Source organism: Scardinius erythrophthalmus, assembly GCF_964197995.2.
Source record: "Scardinius erythrophthalmus genome assembly, chromosome: 15".
Classification (NCBI taxonomy): domain Eukaryota; kingdom Metazoa; phylum Chordata; class Actinopteri; order Cypriniformes; family Leuciscidae; genus Scardinius; species Scardinius erythrophthalmus.
The window spans coordinates 11,103,549-11,118,529 of NC_138235.1; positions in this window are offsets into that span (position 1 = coordinate 11,103,549).

Sequence of the window (14,981 nt, forward strand, 5' to 3'; positions counted from 1 at the left end):
AAAATTGTTTTTGATTACCAATAGCAACATTTTCTGGTTTAATAACAATTAGATTTTTTCTAGATCCTGCAGTAGATTTATGATTTGATCTCACTAAACGAGGAATAGACACAGTTTCTATGCAATGTTCTACACTATTTATATCAGTTAAATTGGTGCAGCAGAGACTATGATTTGGACTTTTGTTTACTAGTCAAAAGGTATTTAACATTTTGGAGATGTTATCTGACAGAAGATCCGATCCGAATCTGCTTGGGTGTAAGCCATCAGCACGGTAAAGCCTAGGACGCTCCCAAAACAGATTCCAATTATTTACAAAGAGAAGTTTCTGCTCATTGCACCATGACATTAACCATTCATTAAGCGCAAATAATCTACTAAACTTTTCATGACCTAGTCGATACGTGGGAAGCGGTCCTGACACAATAATCGTTATATCAGGCGATGTGCTGCGTACCGTATCGATCAGATTCCTGAAGTCTTTCTTCAAAACCTCCGTTTGGCGCAGTCTGATGTCGGCCCCTCCCGCGTGCAGGACAACGGTTCCGACGCGCTCGTTCAGAATCTCGGGAACGTGAGCAGCGATTTCAGAAACACGAGCACCAGGAAAGCAGTGACTATGCACCTTACTTTTATTTAACGTAGCGTGTACGTGTCGAACGATGGAATCGCCGATGATCACAGCATCGCGTTCTGTTTCGCGAAGAGGGGAGAAGCGGTTTTGTGTGGATATCTCGAAAACCGGGAGGGTCGGAGAGAGTTTTCTTGGTCTAGACCTGACTCGCGACTTCCGCTGCGGAAAAATCCAGGCTTCGTGATGGCATGTTGGAGCCGGAGTAAACGAGACCATGGCTGATCGCGACCTCGACGTTCGGGACCGATGTTGAGGAACGCACGGAGTAGACGAGGTCGGAGTCAGCGGGTTAGTAACATTAATCTCTGATTTGTGTGCCTCGGCACGTGATGTTTCGAGAGCCAAACGCCGGTCTATCAGCTCGGCTTTTCTTACTAAAAGGTCGTGGATCTGTTTCTCAACAGCTTCCAGCTCAGACTGCACCGCGTGCAGCTCAAATGTGTCCTCACCTGCACCAAAAGGTAGACTACTTACATTTGATATATTCGCCATTTTAACAGATGGACAGTAAGTTAAGTTAGCAACGACGCTACCAGTGGTGCTATCAATATTAATACTAATTTATGGCTTAAGTCTTGGATATAATCCGTCTTTTCAGTGGTACGGGTGTAGAGTAGACGCACGATAGGCGAAAAAATGTTTGTTTGTAACTTAAATGAGTGCGGAGAAGACGCGTTCAGCCGTGATCCACGGACGTAACCTATAAGAGTATCCAGCGTTGGATCACTAGGCTTGAGACGCGTCTACTCAACAATCCGCGTTATAACTATGAGGTGAGGAAAAGTAGAAAATGTTCGTTGTAAGTGAGTTTAAAGAGAAATCAAGAATTATAAATCAATCGATGGAGCTCCAAAGACAACAACGCGCTCAGACGCGACGCATGCGCATTCCTGACAAATGCGCATGCGCATGATGATGTTTGAAAAGTGACAAACATCATCTGATCTGAGTTTCTCTTAGATTCCTACCATAACTAATATGTGTCAGAGACACACAGTTAAAGCAGCCAGAGAAAAACTCATGTTATAACTGAAGGGTCAAGAGCCCAACTAAAGCAAACACTGATCACCATAATGGTGACATCAACCTTTATTATTTTCAATAAAACATCAACTTCTAAACCTCTCTTAATTCTCAATAAGAACGCCAGTATGAAAGAAATAAAGTCTAGATTGTAATAAGTGAAGATGCTGAGATCTTGAGAGATCTGTTGGTGTTTAATGTTCTGATGGGATTTAAAGTGTTTCTGTATGGTATGTTTGTAGGTCATCACTGAGCTGGAGAGTAAAGCCTGAGCTTCAGTCCAGGATGAGCAGAGAAATTTATTTAACTTTATTTAAATTCGGATATTTACTTTATTTTTACTTTTTTTGTTTGGCAGCCATAACTGACAGTCATTGACCTTTTTTTTTAAAGATTTTATTTTTTATAGTGTAATGTATTGAGGCTTATTCCAAGGAAGTTGCTGTGTGGTTCCTAAGGGATCCTTAGAGGCTCTACGCGAGTTGCTAGAAAGTTATGGTTGACTGTCAGGGTGTTGATGTGTAAAAATTTAAATGTATTCACATGCTTGATGTCAGAAAGTTATGGATGTGCATGCGGCTTAGTTTCAATAAATGCTCCTTTTTCAGTAAGAATGAGAGTTGAGGATGAGTGAAAGTTATGCTTTTTTCATAGTATAGATATGTTTTATCTGGGTTTTGTTTTTAATCATACTATGATCAGTAAATTATTGTCTATTTTCGACATTATGAACAATGATGTATGTGGTTCAGGGGTCTGATCTTTCAGATAAAATATTTTGAAAATGAAAATTGTGAGTATGCTTCATAATACACACAAGTCTCTCCCTGTCCCAACAAATCTGAAATGTGAAAACACGAAGAAAGAGAAACTCTGCAGTTCATTTGGGCTTGGTTTTCTGCTTTCATCGTTGGCTGGACGACCAAAACCGTTAAACAGGAGAGCACATGTCTGACTAATGAAGGGTTATCTGTGTCAAAACTCCTCTTAGACATGTATACGCATTCACAAAGAACTAACAGGGCCCAGATGTTTGTCGAGCTAAAAGTATGAGTATCTCAAAATGTAAAAAATGTCCTGACACAGCAAACTGAGAGACAAACAGACAGCAGATGAACCAAATATTCTTACTAAACTTCCTTCGACCATCAACAGAAAAACTACCAATTTTTTTTTATTTTTTTTACTATTTAGAAGAAAATGTGAATGATGTTTACCTGCTAAAGTCACCACAATGATACCAGGATTCTGTCAGGTTGTTACTAGACGGTTCCTACAGTGTAATAGATGATTTGTTAGGTGGACAAGGTTGGTAAACCTGACATACTCATGGAGAAGTTTTTATTTTTTGTAAAACAAAGTAAACTGTTAATGAACATCCGCTGCCGCCCACCATGCACACTTTACTAGCTTTACTCACTTTACTCTCTCACTTTACACACAACAAAAATGACAGAGGTGAGAAAACAGCAGTTGAGAAAGCATCTGATCATGGCGAGGAGGATATGTTTGCACCAGTTTGGCACGTTTGTTTATATAGCACTTTATAAAATGTATGAATTTAAAGCAAGCAGCTTTACAGTATTAAACATGAATAAAATGTCAGTGTCTCTTTCAATTAGAATTGCACCTTGAGTTTATTCTATAAAGCGGCTCTCCAATGTGTTCATGTTTTCACTTGCGAAGATTTCCACGGCAGAGCCACACCCACCTATTGTGTAATCGCCAGGGACCAATGATAGTTCGAAGGTGTTTACTAGCCGGAGAAAACTTTTCTGGAAAGTTAGCTTTGGCGAGCTGTTTCGAACTCCCAAAACAAACTCCTAAGAAACTTCGTTTTGACCTGATTTTACATTTTTAAAAAAAAAATCAAAATGACATCACACCAGTTTAAGTTTAGTCCATCCTGGTTAAGTTAAGTCCATCCTGGTTTTTGTGTGCATTGTCAAAAACCATCATATAAAATGCATCTGCCAGGAAATCTTAAGAATGTAATTATTTAGTAAGTATTGCCAAAAAACACAGGGCTTCTTCTTTCGAAGGCATTTAGTAATAGACATGATCCAGTTTAACTGGTGGAGCTGTTTTCAGTATAAATATTTGCTTACACATGCTTTAGAGATCCAACACATTTGTGACTGCAGGTATAATTTATATCCTGGACTGTGTCCTGTAATACACAGATCAACACAGTGAACTGCTGCAGGCAGATCTGCTGTAGCACCGCATGCTGCGCAGACACGCAGTGTGTGTGTGTGTGTGTGTGTGTGTGTGTGTTCACAGATGGTGAACCTGTGAGTCATCTCTCTGTTCTGCACATAAAACAGCCTTATAATTCTCATTCTGATCTCATATTTCTTGAGTGTTTTATTTCACTCTTATACTGTTGTTTTACAGAGCATGAAATCACCATCTCTTTAGATGACACTTGTTGCTACAGGTTTCTTTTGGAAGAGATCTGAACAGTAGCATGAATACTGGCAGTGCAGGCGGGATAATGCACCGGGGCCCACAGAACAGGGGCCCGTTATCACAGTATTTTGAACACGTATACACCCCTGCTAGATTACATTTTGAGACTCTTAACAGTGCGTGTCCACCGTCGTGGGAGAAATCTATCATTGTTGTATATTATCAGTGTATAAACTATCAGTGTTGTTGACTAGACAAGACCAGACCAGACTTAAGGGTAACTCTCGCCAAAATGCAACCTAGGGTCTTTTTGTTAATCTACTCGAGGCAAACTTTCGTTTAAAAGCATAATTAGAATGGAAATGTTTTTCATTTTAAGCTAAAACGAAAATACGGTCAAACGTAAAAGTGGCGTTTATATTCTAATTATGCTTTTAAACAAAAGTTTGCCTCGAGTAGATTAACAAAAAAGAGCCTAGGTTGCATTTTTGCGAGAGTTACCCTTTAAGACAGGGACTTGAAGGGTCTGAACGATTCAGACAGTGTAAATATTCTTTGGGGTGAATGAAGTTAGGGTCACTCGAACCTTCACAGTGGATCATATGCACGAGTTAGCACAGACCACAAAACATGTCTGTCCAAATGCTCCCAAGCCCATGACAAGAACATATTGCCTTGGAAATAATCTTTAGTTGTTTTCAGTTCCAATATAATCAGGCTTTGAAACGCTTGTGCATTTTTACTTAACATTTGCATTCAGTTTAGCATTTCTCAACTTGTGGACACTCTAAACTACTCTCAGTGCTTTCTCTGATCCACTGTCAATCCCTCAATCCCCCGTGCAAGGGCAGAAGTGACACATACTCCAGGGAATCTTGGAATTTTTTTTTAGAAAGTGTTATTGTATGATGTCATTTCTGTCAAGCGTTTCTGCACTGGTGTCCATGAGATCCTAGCTACAGCGCTGTATCTCGACAATGTCTCAGGTTTACCAGATTGAGCAATAAAATTCCCCTCTGGGTGGGGAATTCATTGTGGTGTGGCTTAAAAACAAAACAAAGTGATGAATGACTAATTACATTAGCTATAAATTTACAAACGTGGTGCTGTTAGCTCTCGGCTCTAATGTTAGCTACACTGGAAAAAAAATGCTGTAGTTTTGCAGCTGTTTGCCAGTAACTTACTGTAGATTTAAATTGATGTTATTTACTGGCAACAGTTTGTTCAAAGTTAAATGAACATTAAACATTAACAAGTCTTTGTCTTTAAAGAATAAAATTATAAAATAACAATCTTATGCAAAGCATTCTGGGAACCAGAAATCTTCATCAACCTTTTTCTGTTTTTTTCCTGCAGATTTTGGTTCCCAGAATGCTTTGCGTGAGGATGTTATTTTAGTTTTATTCTGTAAAGATAAAGACTTGTTAATGTTTAATGTTCATTTAATTTTGAACAAATTGTTGCCAATAAATAACATCAATTTAAATCTACAGTAAGTTACTGGCAAGTAGCTGCCAGTAATACTGTAATTTCTACAGATTTTTCTAACAGTGTAACTATACAATAAAACCGAGGTACTGTAAACATACCACAGAAGAGAGTGGTCGACAACCGTCACTAACCAGGTTTATGACCCAGGTGCTCCCAGCATTACCCTGAGCGGACAATCAACAACGAGAAGATGCGAGGGTCCGTTTATGAATCTGTTGCAAATAATAGATTATTAAATCTGTAAAAAAAAAAAAATCTAAATAAAAGTAGAAACTCACAGAGACCATGCATTATTTTTTTTTTGTCTTTTATCTTGAAAAGTGACATTTAAAGTAAGAGTTTTGGTAACTGCATTTTGATGGATCCCTTTAGATATTGTTAACTAAGTAATGTTGCACATACTTGTCAACTAACTCTCATTAGAGTATTAGTAGACTGTCTGCTTAATATCTGCTAACTCTTTATTGTGATGCTCCTCAACAGACATTCAACTGACTATAAGTAACTTTGCAAGTGCATGTCAACTTATTCTAACCCTAACCCTACCAGTCTACTAATACTCTACTAACACTCTAATGAGAGTTAGTTGACATGTTGGTGCAACGTTACCTATAGTCAAAAAAAGGTCTAAAGGGGACCATCGAAATAAAGTGTAACCAGAATCTTTTTGTAAAGTGCCTCTGCAAAAACAAAAATGAGAAGGAATGTTATTGCTAGGTGTAAATTATATTTCAGCTGCACAGATTCATTAAATATATTTCATGATTACTGCACATTATGAATATTCTGTAGAAGTGAAGGGTTGCGTCTTAGAGCGTTTTCAGACCTGTAGATAGTTTGCTTTATTCCGAAACAACAGATTGTTACAACGTTACCTTTTGCCTTGGTTTAGTTTGCTTTCATAATGCACCGTTTCAAATCGTATCAAAAAATGCATTCATGTGTAAAACTGTCCTCTCATTGGTCAGAGTGCCCTCTTTTATGTTATGGGATTCTGCTCATTGTGTTCACCCATCAAGATGAGGACTAGCTGTTGCTACACACACACACACACACACACACACACACACACACACACACACACACACACACACACACACACACACACACATATACAAATGTATAAGCCTTGATTCAGTCACACTTTAGATTAGGGTCCGATTCTCACTAACTATTAACCACGACTTTTGCCTCAATAAACTCAATAAACATTAAAATGACTGGTTATTAATAGTTAGTATGGTAGTTGTTAAGTTTAGGTATTGGATAGGATTAAGGGATGTAGAATATGGTCATGCAGAATAAGGCATTAATGTAATAAACAGCCAATACCCTAGTAATATGCATGCTAATAAGAAACTAGTTAATAGAATTGGACCCTTAACTAAAGTGTTACCCTTGATTCACACTCTAAAACATAATTTTTCAGAGTTGGAGTCAAGGCTTTTTTTGGGCCAGCATTCTTGCAATGCTCCAGTTTCAGAGAAGGTCAATTACACAACATTTTAAGAGCTTTGGTTTTCAACTGCGATAACTAATGTGCTCAACCACACAATTAGACACTGCTGCTTTTTATCACATTTCCCATTATGAATTATGACACAACTTGATTGGGTCAGATTGCTTTCTCATCAAAAGCAAACCACTCTAGAGTCTGTTTTTAGTTGGGCCGAGACCACCAAGGCGATGTCAGTGCAGATGTTCCGATTCACAAACAATTTTTTTTTTTTTTTTTTTTTTTTATAGCTGTAAAAAATGTATTTATTATTATTTTTTAAATGTGGCCAATATCAGATTCCAGAGCCGACAGATCATCGTCCTGGACTGACCCGCATGCGCAAGAGAGGGATAAAAGACGTCACGCAGCACGCTGTCAAATGGAAGTAAACAGGGAAGATATTAAAGTAAGTGATTAAGCATTTATTTATAGCGTGATGATCAGCCACAGAAGACAGCGGATTTATGAATTTATCAAAGACAAGGATGCAAAAAAACAGAGACGAACGTTGTTCTAGAGTGACTTCCGATGTGACTATTCAGACTGAGGTCGCATTGCAAAACATCTGCCCTGTATCAGATTCAGGATCACATAGCCTATGTGAAGTGGCCCGAATCAGAATCGAAAAGATCAGATTCCATGAGGTTTGTGTCGTTCACACTGTCATGACAAAAAGTCATAAAAATCAGATTTGGGCCACATTTGCCTGAAGTCTGAACGTACCCTTAGACAATTCTCCTAAAGTTATCCAAACCTGGTGACATCTTTGGATCCTGCAGCTGTTTGGATTGTGTCTTTCATTTCTAAAAGGTCATGATGACATTCACGTGGCACCCCAAGGCTAAACCAAACACGACCACACCCACACAAATCTTTAATAGGGTCTCGGTAACACACCTGCCTTTGAAACCAAATCTCAACTGAAAACAACTGTAATGTCCACCCTTACACAAAACACACACACACACACACACACACACACACACACACACACACACACCACTCTTTAGTCTGACACATACTGGTCCGTCTCAGCTCCCAGTCACACACACGGCTCTGATCGTCAGATCCACTGCTCGGCTCGTCTTTCGCCTCAAGTGTGTCACTAATATAGGACAGCTGAACCTTTAGCGACTAAATACAACCTATACAGCCTCTACTCTCTCAGCTCTCGTTCTCCTCGCCCCAGAACTCCCCAAGGTGCTGTCACAGAATACAGGAAACTAGGACGAAAGACAGGAGGAAAGAGAGCGTCAGTTCTAGAAGCAGAGTAAGAGTGCTCTCCTTTCAGAGAAAATCCAACTAAAATGTAACTAATTCACTCTTAACGATAAACTTGACCCACACACTCACTCAATACACATCTCCAGAGATCAACGTCTGCTTTTTTAACCAGAGGTGCATTTCCCAGAAACATTGTTAGCCAACTGTTCCATCAATACTAACTATCCGCTGTTTCCCAAAACCATAGTTCCAATGAACATTCACAAACAGCATCGCAAACTTGTGTGTCTGAAACTACTGCCGACCTGTGGTTAGAAGCACAGTTCCTTGTTAGTATGACAAGTGGAATTTCATTAGACCATGCTCTATAGGAAAAATAAGCTAACTTCAACATGCAGTGGATTTTATATCATCCCTGCTGGAAAATCCAGCATAAACCAGCATGAAATCAGTGTTGGTCCAAACTGGTTTTTGCTGGTCTAGTTGCATTTCCTCATCCCATGATGGAGACCAACAAACCAGCATCCCATGCTGATCCCAGCATGCCAAACATACCTTATGCTGGTGACCAGCAATGCTGGATTATTCTGTAGGGATTATATGGTTATATATTTCAAACGAATGCCAGTTTTAACGACCATGTTACTACGGTTACAGGAAATGGTCATAACTAGCTTGTTCATTTTTGTCCATCGATGCATTGTACTATGGAAGTTAGGCAGTGAGTTACGTCATTGTATGGGAAACGGTACCAGGGCAGTTATTATGGTGAAGGTCACTAGCTGCGTTTCCATTACAGATTTGCGCAAAACTTTTGCGATGTTTTCTAAATGTCGATAAAAAACTATTGCGAAATGATTATGTTATGTGACCAAAACTGAATTTTTTCCTCTCGCGATAAGTCATTCCAAAAATCATGGCAACGGATGTTGGTGTAGGTTTACGTATATATCTCAGCCACTGCACTAGCCATTATTTTTAATGGAAGGAGACATATAGGCGTGTTATCCAACATTAATGGCGAGAAAAGCTTCTATAATTGTGAGCAGCACATATGAGGGATTGTGGGATCTCTTTGTTGTTTAGAATCCAGTATTCCTGTAATACTTTTGTCTTTTATGAGTTTCATGAAAAACTCTGTCTCGTCTTCTGCCCAAACATACCGCGCCTTCTTTAAAGAATGATCGACTTTAACGTTCGTCAGGTGATCTGTAAATGCAAAAAAAATGCATGTTTCCATTACAGTTTTGCGAAATATTCCTTTGCCGAATTGTCTGAAAAACCACCACATGCGAGCGTAATTTTTTTGTTTGTGGGAAATAGACTTGTTTCCATTGGCCGTATTTTCAATTCGGAATTTCAGTTGGCGCAATTTGAAGGGTAATGGAAATGCGGCTACTGACAGATTAGCCTCAAGCCCAAATTATACTTCAGTTTTTACATGAAATATAAGTTCTCTTACGAGAGGTTCTCTCGTATTGCGTAAGTAGCTTACGCATCGGGAAAGTCTTCTTTCTTCGAGATCTGAAGCCAAAAAATTATCCTTAATTTTGTATTCATTGTCAACGCAGTGCAGCAGCCGACAGACCTAGGCAGGCTAAATAAGCGTGCTCATTGGCTGCTCGGCTGCAACTGCTTAAGCCTATCGGTGAGCGCTCTGAACGCGGCAACCAATGAGGGCGCCCTCCACACCCTTCTAACCGTCAGAATGGGCGTGGCCAGCGTGTATATATTCAGCGCTCACAGGCTAAAATTCTGATTTTCTTGTCTTCAGCGACGCTCTTCGCATCGCTGGATCTTGAGAGCCGCCGCCGTTGAAACCAGCGACCAGCAAGCTTAGGACAGCGCCTGAGGAAGCCGGCCGTCTTCGCCGCCTTCAGCCATCCGTGCCTGCTACGCTATCCGGCGACATATCCTTTACATTATTACTGTTTCTGTGTGTACTCTAAAAGAGCACGAGGCGTTTTTGTAAAAACGCCTCGTTTTTGCGGCTCGTGCCGCGCCCCGCTCAGCAACGGAGACCGCCACCTCTCTGCGCTCTCCGCCTGGGCCGCGGGCACGCCGCCACCGCACTCTCCGAGTGCGAAGAGCTTTCAATGTCGACCCTGCGGGCTCGACTTGAAGCTTTCGACCAAGCTGTCGCTCCGCCTGTCCCTGCCGGGCCGCGCAATAAGAAGCGCCGCTCGCAGCGACCACCGGAGACTGTTGTGACTGAGGAGCTCGCCGGAACCTCTCCCTCGAGCTCTCTCTCGCCCTCTCCCTCCCGGCCGCTCAACCGCCGGCTCTGCCCGCGCCGCCGCCGCGTCAGGAGATGAGGTGAATGTGATAGATACCCGTACTCTCCCTCTGTTCGAGCCGTGCAATACGCCACTCACAAGGGATGGCAGAAGCGGACGGTCTCGGAGCGAGTTTCCTCTCCCTCTGTTCGAGCCGCGCAAACTGAGCCGCTCACGAGGGATGGCAGAAGCGGACGGTCTCGGAGCGAGTTTCCTCTCCCTCTGTTCGAGCCGTGCAATACGCCGCTCACGAGGGATGGCAGGAGCGGACGGTCTCGGAGCGAGTTTCCTCTCCCTCTGTTCGAGCCGCGCAAACTGCGCCGCTCACAAGGGATGGCAGGAGCGGACGGTCTGAGCTCTCTTTACGTTACAAGAAAGCTACTCCGTCCTCGCGCGTCACTGGTGAAAGGGGAACAGAGTGTTTTCGTCCCGCCGTGGCCTGGACTATAACCTCCATTCTCACACATTTCTCAGTCCCCTCTTAAGTTCAGGCGACTGGAATTGTTACTATTGCAGTATACGAGCCTGTTATAAATACACGCTCGCCTGCAAGCAAACGCTGTCACAAGACATGATGACGCTAACCGCGTACTAATGTATTCTCCCCTGTGGCTCAGTGGCGGAATCCTAGACTGTCAAGCTAGAGACCGGGGTTCGGTCCCCGCTCTCGCGGCAGTTAAAGTTTATGCTGTTCGCTTCTCCGAGCTCGCGGCCAGTTTTTCTTACTTACAGAAAACAAGCCCGCTCTCTCCCTCGTTGGGCCGTGCAGATTGCGCCGTTCAAGGGATGACAAAGCGGACGGTCACGAGCAGCGTTCAGCGTGCGCGCCTCACTCACCGGCGAAAAGAGAAGAGAGTGTGTTAGTCTCGCTACGGCTGGACAACCGCCAATCCTCACACATTTCTCAGTCCCCTCTTAAGTTCAGGCGACTGGAAATATTACTATTGCAGTAAACGAGCCTGTTTTAAACACACGCTCGCCTGCAAACGAACGCCGACGCGACACATGAGGTCGCTTTTTATATGCTCGCGCTAACTGAAAGCCTATGTGATTCCCCTGTGGCTCAGTGGCAGAATCATACGCTTTCATGCGAGAGACCCGCGTTCGATCCCAGCTCTCGGGGAAAATAAAATGTATGCTGCTTGCTTCTCCGAGCTCGCGGCCAGTCTTTCTTACTTACAGAAAGCGAACCCGCCCCTCGCACCACACCTTCTCAGGGTGCTCGAGTATTTTTTGAGCGTCTAAACACGAGAGAAGAAAAGACGGTTAAATCCCTGCGGCTGGACCACCGTCGAAGCTTAACGCTCTGTCAGTCCCCGTTGCCACGGCTACTGCAGCTGTTTACCCCGCAGTCAACGAGCCGGTATCTACTCGCTCGCCTGCGCGCATCCGCCGTTCTCACGGCAACCCAGAAAAATGTCAAAAGAGCATAATGTCTGGTTGCACGGCTGACGCCGTATGTGTTTCTAGTACAGTGAATGTGCCCACGTTCTGTGCTCACCCCTGTACACAAGCACTATACATCCCGTGTCTCTCACAGAGCCCACTCTCATGAAGCAGGCAAAAGCCGCTTTAGTGTTAAAAGTAGGTCACGTGTCCACTTCTCCGTGCCCACACCTACTCACTGCCCGCTCTGTCACACGGCCTTGCACGACCGGTCATGTTTTAAATGTGAGTCCTGTGCCCGCCCTCGAGCGCTCACACATACATTTTCGCGCCTCACACTTTATGTTCCCCGTCTAAAGCCACCGGGACACTGTGTGTAAAACGGCCAGGTATCGCTGCGTGCGATCTGCCGTATCTAAGCACCAAGAGCGCGCGCGCCGCGCCCGCCCCTCCGTTTCGAGCTCTCGAGCCCGCGATGCGCGGCGATCGGAGCCCGGAGGCCATTCTGCCCCTGGCTGCACACGCAAAAGCGTGGGAAACTATTCCAGGCGCATCAGAACGGGTGCTAAGCACAGTAAAACAGGGCTATACTTTGCAGTTCGCTCGCCGCCCTCCGCGCTTTCAAGCGCGTATCGAGACCAGAGTGAATGGGGAAGTAGCACATCTACTTCGAGCAGAAATAGCTACACTTCTGTGCAAAAGGGCTATGGAACCGGTTTCCCCTTCCATGAGCGAGTCGGGCTTTTACAGCCATTATTTCCTCGTTCCCAAGAAGGACGGAGCACTCAGACCAATTTTGGATCTGAGACGTTTGAACGAGGCTCTTATGAGAAGACCGTTCAAAATGCTCACAACCAGACAAATTCTCGCGCAAATTCGCCTGAGGGACTGGTTTATATCTCTCGATCTAAAAGACGCGTGCTTTTCAGATCCTGATAATACCCCGTCACAGGCCATTCTTGAGATTCGCCTTCGACGGTCAGGTATATCAGTACACGGCCCACCTGTCGACACAGCGCGCGCGCTGCATTCGACGCCTGGCCGCGTCTCTCCGGCCGGGCAGCACCGTACCTCTCAAAACATTTCAGAGGCTACTGGGTTGTATGGCCTCAGCCGCAGCAGTGCTTCGGCTGGGTCTTTTACGAATGCGCCCGCTACAATGCTGGCTGAATGCCCGAGTGCCTCACAGAGCATGGGCTTCCGGCGGTATTCGCATCAGAGTGACTCAGAGCTGCGTTTCAGCTCTGAAGCCCTGGTTAGCGGCCGACTGGTACCAGCGGGGAGTGACAATGGGAGCTATCTCACACCGCAAAATTATCTCAACGGACGCTTCCACCTCAGGCTGGGGCGCTCTGTTCGAGGGCAAACCGGCTTTTGGCCTATGGTCAGACCGGGAAAAATGCCTCCACATAAACTGTTTGGAGATGATAGCGGTCGAGAACGCGCTCAGGCGCTTCCTCCCATTCATACGGGATCACCATGTGCTAGTCCGCTCGGACAACATGTCCGTGGTATCCTATGTGAACCGACAGGGCGGTGTCAGATCCAGGAATCTGTGCAGGCTGACAGAACGCCTTCTCGTGTGGGCTTACCGCTCGCTGCGCTCGCTGAAAGCCGCACACGTACCGGGCCACCTGAATGTCGGTCCAGACAGACTGTCCAGGGACAACATTCCCCCGGGAGAATGGTCTCTGCACCTCCAGACAGTCCAGTTTCTCTGGCGCCTATTCGGCAGAGCGGAAATCGACCTCTTTGCGTCGAAAGACAATGCTCAATGCCTGAAGTTTTATTTGAAGAGCGAAGACGCGCTGTCCCAGACATGGCCCAGCCTCCCGCTGTATGCTTTTCCTCCGATCTCCCTGTTGCCACAGGTCATTTAGAGGATCAGAGAAACGCACCACTCAGTGCTGCTTATAGCCCCGCGATGGGAAAACCAAACTTGGTACCCAGAGCTAGTGAGGCTGTCGCACTCACCCCCGTGGCCGATCCCGGTGAGGAAGGATCCTCTCCCAAGCCGCTGGATCGATCTGGCATCCCCATCCAGAGCGCTGGTCGCTGCATGCATGGGTGATCAACGGATACCCGTTGACCTGTCAGAAGGGGTCGTGAACACGATCACACAGTCGAGAGCCCCCTCCACGAGACGGCTCTATGCGTCTAAATGGTCGGTGTTTTCTAAATGGTGCGCTACTCAAAACCTGGATCCGCGCGCATGCGGGGTCCCGCGGGTGCTCTCCTTCTTACAAGAGCTGTTGGAAAAGGGCAGATCCCCTTCCACGCTCAAAGTATATGTGGCCGCTATTACAGCGTTCGCTGAGACGACGCGCGGCCGGGCAATGGGAAGGAATGAGCTCATTATCCGCTTCCTCAGAGGAGCTAGACGGATGAATCCCCCGCGGCCCCCCTCGGTTCCCTCGTGGGATCTGTCCTTGGTCCTGGCGGCCCTAAAGGCTTTTCCCTTTGAACCGCTTGAATCCGCGGATCTAAAGTATCTGTCGCTTAAAACCGTTTTTCTGATAGCTCTGTCTTCAGTCAAACGAGTGGGTGATTTGCACGCGCTATCTGTTAGCCCTGCATGTCTCGAGTTCGGGCCGAATGACTCGAAAGTCATTCTCAGACCGAGGCACGGTTACATCCCCAAAGCGATTGGAACCCTGTTTAGGGCACAAGTTATTTCCCTCTCGGCTCTGCCAGCATCCGATAGTGGGGACAGTGATAACCTCCTATGCCCTGTCCGGGCGCTGAGAGTTTACATCACGCGCTCCGCCGCTTTCAGGCGTTCAAAGCAGCTCTTTGTTTCCTTCGGCGGACGCACCAAAGGTCTTGCCGCCTCGAAGCAGAGCTTGTCCAGGTGGATAGTGGACGCGATAGCAGCAGCTTATGCCTCCAAACACCTGCAGTGCCCTCTGGGCATCAGAGCCCATTCCACTAGAGGCATGGCCTCGTCGTGGGCCTGGTCCAGCGGAATTTCTATCCACGACATTTGTATGGCGGCGAGCTGGGCCTCCCCGTCAACATTCGTGAGGTTTTATAACCT